Here is an 18,692-nt window from a genome sequence, read left to right on the forward strand (position 1 = left end):
CCTCCCTGGACACTCTGGCTGTGATGGGTCCAAAACCTTTGTAACTGTCTCTAGCTTTGGAAGATGGTCTGCAGTGTTGATGGCTGCAAACGTTTTTGATCATGCACCCCACCTACATAATCCCAAGCCTACACCCCCGCTATATGCATATTTATAAATTACATATGTATCTTGCTATACTTTTATGGTTTGAGGAGTGTAAAGCGTATAAGAAATAGAAAATTGTAAAGGGTTATGATAAAAATAAATGTGAATTGAAGTTCTAATATTTCCTTCCTATACCCCAAGACTTTGGGAGGACCATCAAACTCTTTAGTGAGATTTTTGGTGGTCCCATTTCAGGATTCTGAGGTGCTGAGCTGGGTCAGCTCTTCGAGGGGCTGTATTGGTTGCTTTGTGCTGTCCTCTGTACATTCACGTTAATGAGTGTGTGTGTGAGAGAGAGAGAGATGGCCGGGGGAGCTGAGTGGTGGTCACTTTAGTAGATGAGTGTGCAAAGCAAAGCAGCATGGGACCCGGGAAAGTCATGGATGCAGCTTTGGTCGAGAAGACAGTAACACGCTTCCTTATAACAAGCAGTTAGAACCGTTGTAATCTGAAGGGACTTCAACAATCTTTAACTTCAGCCTCTTCATTTTATAGAAAAGGGAATATAGAGTCCAGCAAGTCAGGCACATTTTCCCCCCACTCAACCCCATGACCTCTCTTGTCTGGTGGAAAAGAAATGATTCCAAAAGGAAATGCAGAGAAAGAGAGGTTGGGGGGTGGTGCTGCCCCTCCAGGATGTCCTGAGGGGCTGGCTAAGCCCACTGGTCACATGCACGACTTGCAGTGAGGAAGGGGTGTAATATCACCACGAGGCACTCAAGCAGTTGAGGAGGGGCCGTGGTGCAGGCGGCTCCACCTGACGTTTTGGAGGTCTGGCAGGCCCCTTTCCTGGGGCAGCTGGGAACAGCGCAGGGCTCTCTGAAGCGTCTGCCTCCCTCCCCCAGCCCACTTTCCAGGACCCCAGAGCCCTCGGGAATAAGGACGTGGCTGGGAAACCGATTCATCTCTTGGTCCCCGTGACGTCATGCAGTTTTACAGCTCCCAACCTGTCACACGGGAGATGCAGAACCTTCATAATAGCCCTTTTGTCAGAAGAATACAATCTGGGAGCCCTGGCGAGGACTGGCATCCCGCCCGTCCATTTCCAAAAAGTTGAGCATTATGCATTCATCCAGCGCGAGTTCTTTCTGACTTCCCTTCCCTCCACCCACCCTTCTGGGCCGTGTAAGAGGTGGCGTCCCAGGGGAGGGCGCAAAGGACGGGGCGGGGAGGGGAGTCTCTCCCAGCCACCCTTCCCTCCAGAACCAGAGCAGAGAGGTGGGCTTGGGAACAGGCAGAAGGGCAGCGGGGCGGCACAGGGGCGGCCGGGATGGAGAGAGACCCGGGGGAAGTGACTGAGGGACGCGTAGCCGAGCCCGGAGTCGTCCCTGTGAGCAGGCGGAGGATGTCAGTTTCCCCAAACGTAGGTCTGATCCTGCGGAGGAATTACGGAACAAGCCATGTGTAATCGGGAAGAATCGGTAAACACTGCCGAGACTGTGATGGTCCAGGAGCGGAGAGCACCCCAGAAGGGCCTCCTCCTCCAGATAGGACAGCAGCGGAGGTGCAAGGCGCCCGCTCACCTGGCGCTGTGCCCGGGACCTGCGCCCGAATTAGCGCCTTAATACTCCCACAACCCCGTGCGGTGGGACTGTTAACTCCTGGTGTACAGATGAGGACCCGAGGCACAGAGAGGTTAGGAGCCCATCCGAGGTCACACAGCGAATGGAGGCGAATCAGGATCTGACCCCTTCCATGCTCTGGAGGAGGAAACAGGCTCAGCGAGGTGAAGGTTAGTTCAAAGCCTCTCAGAGAGTCAGTGCTGGAGCCATGATTAAAATCTAGGGCTTTCTCTTGCTTTTTTTGTAATTAAAATTTTTGTTCTGTAAAATTTTGAACTAAGGCAAAAACTAAGACAAAAGGACGTGATGAGCACTTACCTACTTACCGCTCAGCTTCAGTGATTGCCAGCCTACGCCCAGTCTTGTTTCTTTACCCTCACACAGTGGAAACATACTCCTTCATTTCCTCTGTTCTTCTGTAAACTGGTAATAGTTCGATTTTAAGACTTGATCCAATTGAAATGGAATGTTTTTGGCAAACTGCTTTACAGGTAACGCCCCTGCCCTCTGGTCCTCTTCAGGTCTTGGTTTCCTCCCCAAAACCATAAGAACGTCTGCCTTAAAGAAGCATGCAGATGGTTTCACTGTGGCTTCCTTTTCCTGGGCTCCGGAAGCACAGGCAGGGCAGCCGTTTTCCCCCTTGTGTCCGAAGGAGCCAGAGCCCCTTTCCTGCAGGCTGGGCGGGGCCGGGCTCAGCGCCTGGGTCTCCTGTGCCTCTGAGCTGCCTTCTCTACCTTCTACGTGGGGTTCCACCTTGGGTGACTAGACCCCGTTCCTTCTGGAACAAAGTTTGGCCTCAGCGTTTGAGTCCACAAGCCCCTGGATGTAAATCTGGGTCACTCAGGACACTTCCACAGAGCGTGAGCAATGACCCAAGAAATACAGACCATGAGCCAAGGACGTTTCGTGTCACCTGGCACCTTGGCTTGGGGATGTGCGGCACCAGGGCGGCCTCCGCGAGGATGGTGGAGCTCATGGCTGGTTAGAATGTGTCTTCTGGATCCTGGCCCCTTGGGAGGCCTGGAGGCCAGCTTCTCAGGGGATGGAGAGAAAGAAGGACATGGGTGACCAGCGAGGAGGAAAGGTCTGCGGCAGGGACGTCTTACCTACTTAGGATACAACCAAGACCCAGGCAAAAGGCAAAACCAGACACATTCAAAGGGTTCTGAGCTGACCCAGAGACACCTCCAGAGCAGGGCAGTGTGGGGTTAGCAGGGGGGTGCTGAAGGCCGAGGAAGGGAGGTAAGCTGAGCTGAAAGACTAGGGCCCCTGGGATTTGATCCCCCATTCAGGACCCCTCCTATCACAGCAGGCACCTCTGACAACAGGATCTTTGGCCAGGGTCCCTGAGTGTGGATGCCACTTGTTTATGGGTGTTTGTCCCCTTCCAGGCTCCACTTCTTACCTCTCTGGGCAGATACTCTTAGTTCTTGCTTTGCTAGTCAACTTGCCTCAATGGCAAATTTAAGTTCCCCACCAATAACTAATGCTCACGAGGTGTTTTGTGGCTGAGAAAGCAGCCTTTTTCTAGAGCTGAGCTACACTGCAGGAATTGTTCTGGTCATTTGTGAAATTACAAGCCATGTCTTTATTCTTCCTCCTGGCCTGGGGTTTTCTCATTGATCAAAGTGCCTGAGCAGGCAGAGAGGAACACATATGGATGCCTTTGGAAGATGGATGGTGTTGGCTGGAGGCTTTCTCTCCAGTTATTTTTCCTGAAAGCCAGCCAGTGTTTATTCAATCAATGTTTACAGAGCACCTCATGGGTGCCAGGCTCTGGCCTAGGCATCGAGGGAGGCAGGGAATCTGGGCACAGCCACAGAGCTCTCTCTCCAGAGCTTACTGTCAAGGAAGGGAGATTAGACATAAACAAGCGGCTGAAATACCAGCTGGCCTCTCATAGACCCCTGAGATGTATGAAGAGAAGGCAGAGAAGGGAAGGCTGTGTGCGCTGGAGTGGAGAGGGCCAGAGCTAGGAAGTCAGATGGGCCTTGATTCTCACCTGGGTTTGGCCACTCCCTAGCTTTGAGAACTGGGGTCAGCTTCCTCACCTGTGAAATGGGTATAACAATGCGTACCTCATAGGTAATGTGAAAATACCTTGTCCAGTGTCTGCAGAGTATCATGTGGTAAATATTCGTTGGAAAAGATTCTCGGGTCTTGAGATAATAACTCATAGAAGGACTCACAGAGTCTGAAAAGGTATTGAAAGCCTAATTCTTTAAAATCTTTAAAATGACCTCAGCCTGGGCTTGGTACTTACCCACCTAGTAGACTTTGCAGGGCCTGGCCCAGTTCAGCCACTTATGAGGCTTCAGTCAGATTCTGCTTCGAGGTGCCAGCAAAGCCTGGGTTCATTTAAATTATGAAACAAAACAATGGGAAGTCTTCCAGTGTGGCCTTTGTTCCTAGTGGATAAGACGAGGACAAGAGCTTGTAGGAACCTCCCTTAGCCCCCGATGAGGCAGGCTCCAGCAGGCTTTCTTTTTGCTGTTTATACAGGCCTGGACTGTAACTTGAGGTTACCCCTCTCATCCTCAGGATGAGACAGAAGGAAAATGCAGGACGCTGAGGCCACTTGGCTTTTTAGCTGCTGAAGGCACTGGGACTAGGCAGGCCCGGGAGGAAATGGGACCCAGAGGTGAGGCAGGGGCTCCACACTTGGGTTCGCTCAGACATTCTTGTGAGCTGGGCCTTAGCAAGCTTGTCCACCTGCAGCCCCACAGTGAGGTTGTCCCATGTTGCTTCAGGTCTTTCCAGCCATTGGCTGGGATGGTGAACAAGCAGGTTAGCCTCTCCAAACCTCAGTCTTTCCATCTGTAAATAGGGGTGATGGTACCAACTTCCATTAGGACATTTCAATGAATTCAATGAATTCAGTGAGAATTCAGGGAGAATTCAGGGAGAGATGCCTGTGAACTGCCTAGCATGAAGGCTGGCTGCCGCTAAGGGCTAATAACAGTGGTTGTAATTATTGTTACAGTTTGTCAAATTCACCATTCCATTATGAATTCTCCAAGTCCCTGGTCCTTCTGGTTATTCTGTTATCATTTATCTTTCCTCTGGGAATTAGATTTAACAGCACATGCCTTTTAGAGGATTGAGGGTTGGATTCTTGCCACTTTTTGGTACTAGAGATCTCCCAGGAGACCTCAGCAGAGAGGGGACTCCAGGAAGTTGTCCGTTGTCCAGGGTGGCTCTTCCCAAACAGTGTGCCCCCAAGGCACCTGGGGAAGTGCGGATTCTGATTCAACAGGTCTGAGTTTATGAATTTCTCACAAGCTCCCGGGTGATGTCCCATACTTTGATTTGCAAGGCACTAGTCCATCTGTCTATTCTTAGATAGGACTGCATTAAAGAAATTCCCATATTGTTGGAATTTGTTAGAAGATGTGTTATTTTTGTTTAAAAACAAAAACCAAAAATAATGTTTCTTAAACCTCAGTTGAGGCAGTGTGCTGTGTGAACAGCATGGGAAAGGGACCAGATAGGACATCAGTGAGAACTGAACAGATTTGCTCTTTACTAGCTGTGTGACATAAGAAAGTCCTTGTAAGAAGAAGGGATGGTAGGCTATTAGGGGTCTTCATCTGGGGTCCAGGGGATCCATTTTCAAGGTTTTCTTCCCACTAACTTCTAATGAAGCTTAGCATTATCTTCCATTATGTAGGCAATAAACCGCAGAACTCTTAGCAGTACCTGTGACAGTATTAAGAAGAGAAACGCAGATATTTATATGCCACATTGCAGCTGTAGCAGATATTCTGAAGTGTTTTGTAGTATTTGACCCATTTTGAAATATCATTCTCATTTATCACTACTTCAAACTTGTAGAAGATATTAGACCTGCCCCCACCAATCTTGCTACTTAATGCACTGATAAGGAGGCATATATGGTACTGTATCATATATTTGCTTGAAAAGTATTTTGATAACTGTCTTTCAATATAATTGGTTTCTTTTGCAAGCCTATGAATTTAATTTCATGCAAATAAAGGCATTATTCTGAGAAGGGGTTCATGGGCTTCCTTTGTCTGCAAAACCGTTTCATGGCATGCACACAAAAGGCTTAAATTCCCTGGATGGTATGATATCTCAGGTCCCCTCCAACTCAGCCACGTTCTACTGTTCTAAATCTTCCGAGTCCTTAGGAAGACAGTCTGGATTTTCTGTTAACATGCTCTCATCCGGATTGCTCAGTGATGGGTCTGCCCTCCACTTGTGTGTTTCAACCAGCCCACATACTGAGTGACATCTTCTTCCACTGGCGAGGAAGCCCCTCCCACCTACAGCTGGAGCCAGCTTTGGGAGTTGGCTCTGGCCTGTGATGAGGTCCAGTGCACTGACTGGCCTGTGTGCTGGGCAGGAACCCACAGTGGGACACGCCCAGCCCTTGGTGCCTTTGTGCAGTCGGCACTCCCCCCAGTGCCTCGCATGGCAATTTTCTCAGTGACCTACAAATTTTTCTTGGCTTCACCTTATGTTTCTTGGTCTAGTCCTGTTTCTTTCAATTATGTTCCATTCCGGAATTAGCCAGTTGTGTATGAGAAGCAAGTGGTGTTGCAAGAGGATGGAAGAAGTGTAGACTTTCAACAGCTGGATGATTCGGCTCTGCTTTTGATGGTTCTGGGCAAGCTGGGTGCATGCCCAGGTCTCCAGAGCGTACCTGCTGAAGGGCAGGAGGTCAAAGTTACCTGCCGGGGCCAGGACTGAGCAGACCATTTAGTGGGTCACTTAGCCATATGCTTTAAATTAGTGGGAGATGCGTGTTATGGTGCTTTTCAAAGAGGCACAATGCTTCCAAATGTGTTGAAATAGAGGCAGGCAATTGTTCTCTTTTGTCATCAAGGCTAGTTGTAGATTTCTTTTGAAACCTCCTTCTGATGGAAGTGGAGTGAGTGCACTGCTGGCAAACTCTAGTACAGAATCACTTCCATGGATTCTGTACGTACTTGGCAGCTTCTATTGATGTCCTCCGTGATTCTTACCTGCTTGCGTGGGTGATGTCGGCAGGGCCTCTGTGGCTCCTGCCCGCACCCTGTGTGATGCCAGAAAAAGAGTGATTTAGGAGTTCTTTGTACAGTCAGGAATGGATTGAATGAAATAAGAAGTAAAATTACCATATGAATGCCAAGCATGAGTTTTAAGGACAGTGTGTGCGTCAGTGCAACAAAATGGTTTACAGCAGTACATTAGGATCATATTTAATATTGCTGACAACAGGGTCATGGAAGTACCACCTGATAGGCCCTATAATATTTCCCTAATAGTTAGGGAAAGAAAGGAGACCTTTATTTTCTCAAAGGACCTGGAAGGAGTGGGTATTTAGGCCAGGGAGCAGTGGGAGATGGTATGATGCCCTGGGAGGATGCCCTTGGACGCACTGGGGTGTGAACCCCATCCCTGCACTCCTGCACAGTGGCCTGCTCGGGTGGCAGCCCTTCTGAGTAACCCATCTGCAAGGTAGGCAACAGTGCTTATTGTGGGATTGTTTTGAGGCTGAGTGTCCGATAGGCAGGCCTGCACTCCCTGAGCAGCGGCAGCTGTCCCGGGTTAGACACGTGGCAGGTGCCTGTGGGCTGCTTCTCCCAGGTGGGGAGGCTGGGGAAGGAGATTCGAAGGGGAGGGAGAAGATGAGGGACAGCCTCCCAGTGACCCTGCACTGACCTGGCTCCCCTTCTCTGCTCTGGGCCTGCTCCTCCAGAGGCCCCCTGTGAGCTTTCTCTGGGGCCCCTCAGCCTGGGGAATGCCAAGGAGCAGCACACGTACATTGGTTCTCCTCTTCCTCCGGCTGCTGGCTTCTCTGGACACGTGGACACACAGACAGAAAGGCGGACTCCAGGCCATGGCTTGCTGGCAGCCCCCAGGTGTGTGACAGGCGGGTGCTCAAGGGTTCTCATCAGGATGTGGGGCTTGGGGGTTGGGGCAGTGGGCCCTGGTGGGGGGAGGTCCCCTTGGAGGCAGACACTGCACCAGCACCCGCTGCATCTGGCAGAGTGAGCTTCAGTAAGTGACTGTCCAACACATGAATGAATGGGAAGGAGGGGCTGAGCACTGGGAACCCAGGCGGGCGAGAGGGGCCCTGCGTACATTTCCCCACTCAGGGCTCTCATCGCTTACTCAAAGCACACCCCGGCGCCTAAGGCTCCTGTTTTTCTTGGAGGCAGAGAAGCATGCTTGGGGAAGGGTCCCAGGGCCATCTCCTTGGGGGCTGGCAGGGAAAGGACATTCACAGGATTCCTTCCCTCCAGAGGGCCACAGACATCAGACTGGATGTCAAGGGCTGACCTTCCATTCCCCTCCAGCTTCTCGGAGCAGGGCCAGAGGGAAGATGGGGACAGCCAGTGCCGGGCCTGCGCCAGACAGCCAGGCTGCACTGACTCCAGGGGACGGTGGGCGGGTTGGGGCTGGAGCAGCAGTGAGACTTGAGGGCCCTCTCAGGGCCGTCTCACTCTCTTTCAAACTAAAACATGTGCAGAACCCCAGCCAGAGTTGATTTATGAGCTTCACATCTCACAGGTCTTAACACATCCCCCAGGAATCAATGAGGTCAGACAGAACAGACTTTGCATCCGGAATCAGTATGAAATTGGCATCTTCAGCAGTTCCCATGGGAAGCGGAGGATAATAATTTGAGGGAGATTATATTAAACCATGCAAAGACCCAAAAAACCCGAACTCTGCTTCACTCCCATGGGGGAGAAAGACAGGTCATCTCTGTTCTGCATCTGAGCTGGGTGAGGGTCCCCCGTCTCTGCAGGGGCCACTGTGACCAAAGTGAAGCGTGATGGGACAGGGCCACAGGGGAAGTGATGAACTCGGAGCGAACTTAGCAGTGACCACTGCATCCCGTACTGTGTCCTCTGTCACCCGCTCCATAGCTGTGATAAACAGACATTTGTGATTATTTATTTAACATCTCTCCACCCAGCAAGAACTTTCTGTCTTGACCACCATTGTATTTTTAAGCACCTGATAAGTATTTGTTGAACAAGCAGAAATGCTACACACAGTGAATTGTATGTATCGGATTCAAATGAGCAAGAGAAATTGATTATATCTCAGTTGTCCAAATAGGTTAATTTATGATCGCGAGTGGCTTTAATAATTCATTTTATCTGTGTGTCGGTCTGTGCTGTGCACACAGAGGCAAACCAGGCATCGGCGCTGCCCTGGGAAGCTCACAAGCTCTTGCCAGGGGTTAGGGTGGGATGACAGGAAGTAGGGAACTCAACATGTACATCATTATATTGGAGATGTTCATGGAGCAGTTGTCTGTGTCCGACCTGCCAAGCGCTAAGTGGGGGCGGGGTGGGGGCAGTGGTCTGAAGATGAGTAAGACTTGGGCCCTGCCCTCCCTGCAGCTGAGCCGACCTGAGTGGGGGTTGGGGAGGATGGAAGCGCAGAACTCCTCAGGATCTTTACCTGAGCGGAGGGTGAGAGGTGGCCAGGTGCTGTAGGGGAGCCCACGAAGGGTAGGGATTCTGGCCTGGGAATGGATATGACGGCTTTTAAGAGAGTCTTTGGAGGACTAAACAGGATTCTCTTGTGGAAGATGAGAAAAGGCATTCTGGGTTGATGAAACAGGGTAGGCAATGTTTCGGGGCACATTGAGGAGTAGCGGTGGGGGCAGCCTTGGTCACAGCCCACCGGTCACCTGCCCATTCGCGATGCCTGGTGTGTGGCTGCGGCGTGGATGTGGTGTGGGGGTGGGGCAGGCATGGAGTGAGAGACGAGGCCAAGAAAGTCGGCAGGAGCTAGACTGTGCGGGCCTTCCAAGCCATGCCGGTGGCTCGGGCTTCATTCTGTGAACACTGGCGTTTGGGCGGGGGATAGTACGTTGACATCAGTTTGAGGAGGCCTCCTGGTTTAGAGGCCCAGTGGACTGGGGTCTTGGTCTAATCTTCGCCCAGCAGCGAGCTCAGTGGGATGTTGTGGCCCAAGTCCCTTCTCTTTCTGGGCCCCATTTCCAATTTATATGAGAGGACCTGGACCATAATCTCTAAGGCTCCCTGGAGCCCTGACCACTCAGGATGTGAAAATGCTCATGACAACTAGGTGAAGGGTGGCTTCTGGAGGCAGGTAGAGTCTGAATATAGTATCTCTTCACTTGGAGCAGTGATTTTATACTGAGTCTAAGTCCTGGGGGCTAATTCCTGGGCCATCTCATAATGGTATCATCTCCATATTCTCAGAGATCCTTATTCTGGTTAGATCCTTCCTTTGCTTGAGGCAGAGATGAGCCCCTTTACCAGGCCCTCCAGGAAAGGGGCATCAGGGGTGGCGATGAAATCGCCTCTGACTGTGATGACGGCACACGGCCTGTGAGAAGCTCGGCAATGCCTTTATTAACACCTGGGGAGAGTTGCAAGCAGCTGGAGTGGAACGCAAGCTCCTATGAAGCCAAGAATCCTTAGACTGTCAGTAGTAAGAAACACTACTGTTCCACAATCAGGCCTTTCTGGGAGATCCCCCACCCCAAGCCTCCTAAACAGACCCTTTTGAAGGGATCATCTCACTCTTACTTAGCTCCAGAGAGCAGATGCTGGCGAGGGACCAGGTGGTGCTGGCCTGTGGTCTGTTGGCATCTCACTGTGAGAGGCTAGATCCTGTGCTTACAAACCCTTAATCGACTCCCTTAAATTAGTAATTCCCACTTGAAAACTGACTCTCACTTTCACAAATGCTTTCTCATCCACTAGCTCAGTGAATTCTCCAGTGGCCTGTAGGCAGGTTCAACATTGTTTTCCCCATTTTAGAGAATATTTTGAAGGACTCCGTGCCTGTCTCAACATCCTGCAGTTCCACGTGAGAGGGACCACTGAGTGTCTGTCGGCTTGCTGACTTTCGACTCCACTCTGCCCATCAGATGCCCTCATACTCTTTGCTGTTTCAAGTTGCACTGGCCTCCTTTCTCTTCCTCAAACATAACGGGCTCCTCCCTACCTCAGGGCCTTTGTACTTGCTGTTCACTTGGTTTGGACCTTTCTTCCAGCTCATCACATTGCTGGCTCATTCACCTCTTTCAGCCTTCTGCTCAGTTTAGATGTCACCTTCTTAAAGAGGGACCACCTGTGATGTCCTGAATGCCCACCCAGAGTAACTCCACAGCCACTCTCCATCACAGCCCTCACCATTGTTACCCATCACGAATTTGAGCTTGCGCAAAACTGGAAGACTTCCAACACAGATTGCTGGGTCCCACCCCGCAATTCGGTAGGTTTGGGGTGGGGCCTGGGCTTTCAAGTAATGCTCATGATTCTGGGCTGGAAACCCCACTTTGAGAACCTGTGACTGACAACTATCTTTTAATTAACTGATTAATTTTTATTGAGGTATAATTAACATATAACATTGTATTCATTGCAGGTGTGCGCAACAATTTGATATTTGTATATATTGTATTACCATGCTAAATCCAGTTAACATCCATCACCTTGCATAGTTACAAATTCCTTTACCTTGTGATGAGAACTTTCAAGATCTACTCTCTTTGCAACTTTTGAACATGCAATACAATATTATTCACTGCAGACACCATGTTGTATATTACATCTCCATGACCTATTTGTTTTGTGACTGGAATTTCGAACCTTTTCACTCCCTTCACCTGTTTTGTCCACCCTCCACCCCTCTGGCAACCAGGAACCAATTTGCTAGTCCAGTCTGTTTTCTGTATCTATGAGCTTGCTATTATTATTATGTTTTTGATGCCACATATAAGTGAGATCATATAGTACTTGTTTTTCACTGACTTACTTCATTTAGTATAATGCCCTCAAATTCCATCTATGTTGACATAGGAAATATTTCCTTTTTTATGGCTGAGTAATATTCCATTGTGTGTGTGTGTGTGTGTGTGTGTGTGTGTGTGTGTGTGTGTGTGTGTGTATACCACCTCTTCTTCACCCATTCATCTGTTGATGAACATTTAGGTTGTTTCTATGTCTTGGCCATATTTACTTGTTTATTGTCTTTCTCACCTCTTTTCTTGTTTCCAAGGTATCCCTACTGCCTGGCCCATCACTGGTATTGATAAGCATTTGTTAAATGAGTGTTGACTGGACACACAGCCAGGACCCCTTGCATTGTGATTGTCCCTCACCTAAGAATGGAAGGCCAAACATTGACAGAAACCCTGGGAGTTATTTGGTCTGATCTCTCCTCACCTTAAGTTACCTTTTCTTTGACTTTTCCACACTGGGAACTTTTTCAAGGGTCAATATTAATTTTGTGTATAGATTGAATGAATGATTTTCATAAATTCCTTGTGAATGAATTGGACTGTCTGGGTTCAAGGAGGGATGTCAGAAATTCAGCTAAACCACAGGACATCCGTCCAAGTGTGGACCCTGCATCTGCCCCACCTCCGTACTGTGCTTGAACCTTGACACTCACCTCACCTCTCAGCAGATGGGGAATTGCCTGCACACCCTCCCCCTTCACCCCTGGGACAAGTTACAGAGAGCTGACTGCCCTTGGGAGGGCGGGGGGTGCAGGCTGTGACTGCAGCCCAGGGTTTTCCTTTGCGAGGAGCCTACTGGCACAGAGGAAAGAAGCCTTGATCTTGGGTTTATCAGCACCATGTTCCAACAAACTGCATCCCAGCCCAGACACCACAGCTGTAAACCTCTTGGGAACTTTCTGAGCAAGTGAATTAAATTTTATGACTGGCTTGCGCAGACCACTTCTCATAATTCCCAAAGTGGTACTTTCAGAACCTTCAAGTGTCTGAGGCCTCTTTTTACCCCTCGGTTTCAAAAGAACCAAGCAGAGATTTTGCCAGACTGGAATTGAGTTTTCACTGTCAAATTTGATCTTCCCTGGCAAAGAGGAGTTGCAGATGAGATCCGAGGGATTATAGATCCCCTGAAGCTGGGGAAGGCAACGAGGGTGGGCTTGGGCGAGCTGGCCAGGAAACGGAGTGTGTGTGTACATGCTGGGGGGTGGACGGTGCAGACCACCACCTGGCTGCCCTTCCCTAGGTGTTGTGGGAACAACTAATTCTGCCCAAGGGAGTCAAGGAGGTCTACACAGAGAAGGGACTTTTATAGCTGAGTTAGGAAACCTGGCGACAAGGGATGAGATGTGATTTGCAGAGTTGGGATGAAGCCCAAAGGTTCTGGATTCCGAGTCCCAAGAATGGGTGTTGTGCCATGGAAAGAGCCTGGGTTTGGAAGCTGAGTGGCTTCAGGCAGGTCTCCTCTTCTTGGTGGGCCGCACCCTCTCTAAGGGGAGGGTGATCTCCAAGGTTAGTTAAGATGCTCACTCACTGAGTAGTACTGGGGTAACAAGTGACCGGAATGGGGACTCACATTGGTGATTTTGGGATCTCTGATTCTGTTGCCTATATTAACTTTTATATTCTAACCTGTTTGGTCAGGCTAGTGTTTGTCAGGATAAGATGAGTCAGGGCATCAAACAGAACGATCTTTTTTAAATGGGCTCATGGCATAGGCCTCAGCAACTTCAACTAGAGCCTGTTTCCATAAGGATTTGCCCCCAACCCACTACATGGACATGCTAAGCTTCATCTCTCTGTTCCTACCATGTTCAGTCTCCCTTAAGAGTCCTAAATGGAATAAATGTGGTTGCGGGCATTATGTCCTGAAGATGACAACAAAAACAGAAAGCAGGCAGGCGACCCTGGTACTTTGGCAGGCAGACAAGCCACAAAAGGGTTAATAAAACAGAAAGCGACTAAGACAACAGGAGATAGTGCAACCTGCCTTTGCCTTTGCCTTCTCTGATGGAGGGGACGCTTGCCAACTCTGCATTCCAGAGCAGCCTACTGACCGTGAAAACGAGCGTGTGGGGTCCTAGAATCAAGTGCAGTGAGCCGCATGCACAGTATAGGGTCTCATCGACAAGAACCCTGTGACCAGACAGGGGAGGGAGACGGGCAAGGCCATCAGCTTCCCTCGGGGAAGGCTGGGTGGCACTCTCAAGTGTGGGAACTGCTCAGGGCCGGGGGGTATGGGCATCCTTGGCTGCCATAACACGGACCAGAGACCCGGTGGCTCAAACAACACACTTTTGTTTTCTCACAGTTCTGGAGGCTGGAAGTCTGAAATCAAGGTGTGGGCAGCGTCAGATCCTTCGGAGGGCTGCAAGGGAGGGGCTGTTCCAGGCTTCTCTCCTTGCCTTGTGGAAGGCTGTCTTCACATCATCTTCCCACTGTGTGTATCTCTGTGTCCAAATTTCCCCTTCTTATGGGGATACCAGTCATGCTGCATTAAGCCCCACCCTGATAACCTCTTCATAACTTAATTACCTTTGTGACAATCCAGTCTCCAAAGATAGTCACATTCTGGGGAACTAGGGGTTAGGACTTGAACACATGAATTCTGAGGGACACAATTTGACTTTAGCATATGAATTTTTGAGGGGACACAGTTCAGCCCATAACACAGGACACAGCCCTGTTCCTTCCCTGGGCACCCTTCTGAGATCAGAGCCCATGATGCCATTCATTTTTCTTTGCCTTAAGGGCCCAGCCCGAACATGATTTCTTCTGGGAGGCCTCCTTAGAGCTTTGCCACACCATCCCAAACCCATTGGGATTCCCTTCCCATCCCACTTTGAATTCCCAAAACCTTGGCTAGTACCTCTGTTGGAGTACTTATCATTATCTACTTTAGACTTAATTAGAAATGTGTCTGTGCTCCCTGTGTGTTAGAACCTCATGTCTTAGGCATCTCCGTATCTCTTCCCTCCTGTCTTGCCTGGAGACTGAGTTGGATAATGTTTGTTGGCTTGTTAATGGGTCAGCAGTCCAAGAAGGTTGGGTAATAAGTGCTAGATAAACAGGAAGATGCGGCTGTTAATAAAACAGCAACAGCTCATGACTTCCCTTAGTCTTTGCTCTCATTGACAAAGTTGAGCTCCTGGATTTATAAAGAAAAGAACCTCTTTCCACCCGTCTATCCTCGTTTGAGCACAATGGGTTGACGGAAGAATCTGCAAACTGGGCGCTCAGCATTCCTAAACCCCCAGAGTTCAAAGAGAATGACTCCTCTGGCTGGTCTTGAAGAAACTCTTCAATCATTTCTTGAATAATGGCATTCTTTTTTGGCTTAGATTTATGGGTACTCCTCCCTCCGCCCCTAGTCCCATGACCTTCTGTCCCCTTGTTTCTTGGCTGAAAGTCTGGGTCTGCTGTCGAGAGCAAAAGCAGTTTCAGCAGAGAGAGGGGTCCTTCCCACGAATCCAGAGCCACCCACCCAGAAAGCCTGACTGTGCAGAAACAGCTGGGTTTTGGCAGGCTGAATTTGGAAAACAGTGCTAATAATTTAAAAGCATTTTGCTCCAGAATGGTGTATAGAGGGTGAAGTATATACTGTCAGATAAGGCAGGTCACCTATTTTGTTCAGAGAAGACTCGAGTATTTGCTCTGAAACATGTTCCCTTACTTTCCAGTTTTACTTTCCTTGGGTAAAGTTTCCCAACTGGCACCTGGAAGATCGGTATCTGAGGTTTGGTCTTTTCAGCTCTTGGGATGGTTGGCAGGGGCTTGGGATGCCTGAGTCCTTGGACCAACTGCTTTTTCTCTTTCCATTGTGCCTTACACACTTCTAGAATTTTCTATGTGTGTCTTGACATGGAAAAGTTTGGGAAGGACTTCTTTAAGACTGATGTGTTCTAGGAACACGGAGCAGGTTTCTCAATATTTACCTTTTCAGATGAAACACATTCATTTATTACTCTTGGTGTTCTGGCTTTTGACATAGTGAATGCCCACATCAGAACTCTGTGGTTCAGTAAAGCTGTAGGGCAATCTGATTACACTTAGACTTTAATCATTAGGATTCTTGTGGTTGTAAGTAACAGAGACCCAGCTCAAAGTGTAACTGAGAAATCCACAAGCAGAATAAGCCTTTGACGTGGCTGGATCCAAGAGCTCAGGTGGCATCATGTGGACTTACTTTTTACTCTCCCCATCTCCTATTTCCAGTACAAAGGCTTCTTCCCCCTCAGGACAGGCTCTCTCAAGAGGCAGCTGGGCAGCTGCAGGCTTTTCTCTGATGCTTCTCTCCCACCAGAGAGAATGCCTCAATCTCCAGAGCTCTGGCAAAAAGACGTAGTCGGCTCTGGTAGGCAGCTTGGGTCCATGCTCAGCACCGAGCTCAACAGTGTGACCGCAACACGTGGGGCTTGGATTCACCATGCCTACATCACAGGTCCAGCCCTGGAGCCAATAGTGGGTGTAAAGCTACCTGGAAATATGCACTGAAAGAGGGAAAGGTGGTTCCTCAAGGGAAAATTGGGGTGCTCTTACCACATGAAGGGAGTTTGGGTGTTAAGTGGTCAAGAGGCAAGAACTATACCTGGGATAGTGAGTGGGCAAGAACTTCCACATGAAAGAAACACAAGGACCGTAATTTGGTCCTGAGCCAACGGTGACAGGTAACAGAGGAGACACCAGCTTCTGAAAGGGGACCAGAATCATGCTAGGAGTATAGCACTGAGGTATCAGAAATACACTAGAGTTTTCCCTGTAAGTATTTAATGGAAAGGCAGCCACAGAAAGACCTCAGGATGAGGGCCAGGATATCGGAGTCTGACCCCAACTCTGCCCCTCACTAGCTGTGTGATGATGGACAAGTGACTTAAACTCTCTGAATCTTACTTTTCTCTTCTGTAAGATGGGGATTCCTGTCCTGCCGACCTCACAGGATTATTAATGATGTAGTATAGCCTTTAGTCCCTGTAAAATCTGAAGGATTCATCGTTTCTAGAGCATTTTGAAAAAATTGCTCAGTTATATTTATCAGAATGTATTGTAGTTGTTGTCAGTCTGTCTCAGTAAACTGAGCTGAACTGTGGAAAGGACTTATGCAGTATTTGATATATACACAAAATTTTCTGTAACATGTAAGCCAGAAGCTTATTAACTGTGCATATGAGAGAACCCACCTCCCAACCTTTAGAACCTATGGGCTTCTCCACTATCATACCATGTATCTCCTTCCAAGGTCTTCTGAGACTTGCTTATTTCATTTGATGTTGTTTCTAAGATTCCCATCCATGTTGTAGCTGCAGTTTATGTTTTGCTTTTGTATGCTTTTTCACTGTGAAACTTTACCACAATCTATTGATTCATTCTTTTGCCAAACACACCTTTGGATTGTTTTAATTTTTTTGTTATTACAAAGAATGATGCTATGAATAGTCTTCTGGATCCCAAAGAGCTGTGCTATAAAGTATTAAAGTTTCATCTTTACAAAATAATGCTTTATTGCTTCCCAAAAATTGTTTTACTAATTTACTAACTAATGGTAGCAATTCAGAGTTTTCAATCTCACCAATACTTGGTATTGACAGACTTCTTAACTTTTGCCTGTCTAGTAGTTATAAAATGTTTTTTCCCTCATATTCTTAATTGCATTTCCCAGATTATTAATGAGGTTAATTATCTTTTAATATATTTATTGCCCATTTGTGTCTCCTCTTTGTGAAATTATCTGATATCTTTTGCCCATATTTCTATTGGATTTTCTTTCCTTTTTGTACTTGTGATTTATATGAATTCCTTATGTATCTAGATACTAGTTGTATGGGTTGCAAATTATCTTCTCCTAATTTGTGGCTTATCTTCTCAGTTTCATAATGGTATTTTTTGAGCAATGGACATTCCCAATTAGTTAATGTAGTTGAATTTATTAATCTTTTCTTCTGTAGTTTGTGTGCAGGCTTGTTTGAGAAATCCTTCCCTACCCTAAGATCATAAATATGTTTTCATTTAAAAGTTTTAAGGCTTTGCCTTTCAAATACAAATCTTGACTCCATTTGCAATTTATTTGTGTATATTAATGTGTATGTAAATGAAACAAATGCAGTTTCATTTCTTTTTGTGTGGACAATGACCATTTACCTCAACATATTTTATTGAATAGTCGCTCCTTTCCCCATTGCTCTGTAATGCTTCCCATTTTACCTGTCAAGCCCACACCTGTATTGAATCCTTCTGTTCTCTCTATTCTCTTCTATTGTCAATTTGTACACCAATACCACTAAATGTAAATTATTATAGCTTTATAATGAGTCTTTTTTATTTAATAAGACAGGTTCCTCTACTTTCTTCTTCAAGAATGTCTTGGCTATTCTTGGCCCAACTGCCTTAAAAAAAAAACCCTGTTGATATTTTGGTTGTAATTCACTGAGTCTTTAGATAAATTTGAAGAGAACCAACATCTTCATTTTATTGAGTCTTTATTTCCTTGAACATAAAATCTCTTCCCTTTTCAAGATCTTTAATAACTTTCAATAAGGTTCTATAATTTTCTCTAAACAAGTGTTGCACATATTTGTATATATTTGTTCCTAGTAACTATATTTTTCTATTGCTATATTAATGGTATCTTTTAAAATATTTAGTGTTTCTTTTGCTGTTACTGTATAGAAATACAATTTATTTTTTAATATTAATCTTATATCCTGATGGCTTGTAAAATTTTTTTTGTTCCCAATTTTTTGTAGAATCTTTTGGGTTATTCTGATAATTACCCTATCTGTGAACTGTGACCTTTGTTTTTCTCTTACTTTTTTCTCTTTTGTTTATCTTTCATGTTTTACTGCACTGACTGGTACCTTTAGAATAATGTTGAAAAAATGTTGTGACAATGGGCATCCTTATCTTTTTCCTGATAGTAAAAGGACTAATGTTTCCTCATTATAAATAAATCATTAATGGGTGTTGAATTTTGTCAAATGTGTTTTCTACAACTATTGAAATAATTATATGTTTAAAAACATCTGATTGTGTGGGGATTGCATTGACAGATTTCCTTATTATGCTGCCTTTCATTCATTCCTAGGATAACCAACTTAGTTGTGATGTAGTATAATTTGTTTATACTGTTGGATTTGTTTGGCTAATGTTTTGTTTACAATTTTTTCAATCAATGTCTATGTATTAAAATGACCTATAACATTTCTTTTTAAGAATAATTCTTGTTGGGTTGGTGTCAACCTATTAACCAG

General features: G+C 47.0%; 1 protein-coding gene across 3 annotated transcripts in view; it reads left to right on the plus strand.

The window, feature by feature from the left end:
- The window catches only part of FBLN5 (fibulin 5), a 78,751-nt gene that overhangs the window by 10,010 nt on the left and 50,049 nt on the right, over window positions 1–18,692 (plus strand). The window lies entirely within an intron of this gene.

This window comes from Manis pentadactyla, chromosome 11, assembly GCF_030020395.1.
Source record: "Manis pentadactyla isolate mManPen7 chromosome 11, mManPen7.hap1, whole genome shotgun sequence".
In the NCBI taxonomy this organism is placed as follows: domain Eukaryota; kingdom Metazoa; phylum Chordata; class Mammalia; order Pholidota; family Manidae; genus Manis; species Manis pentadactyla.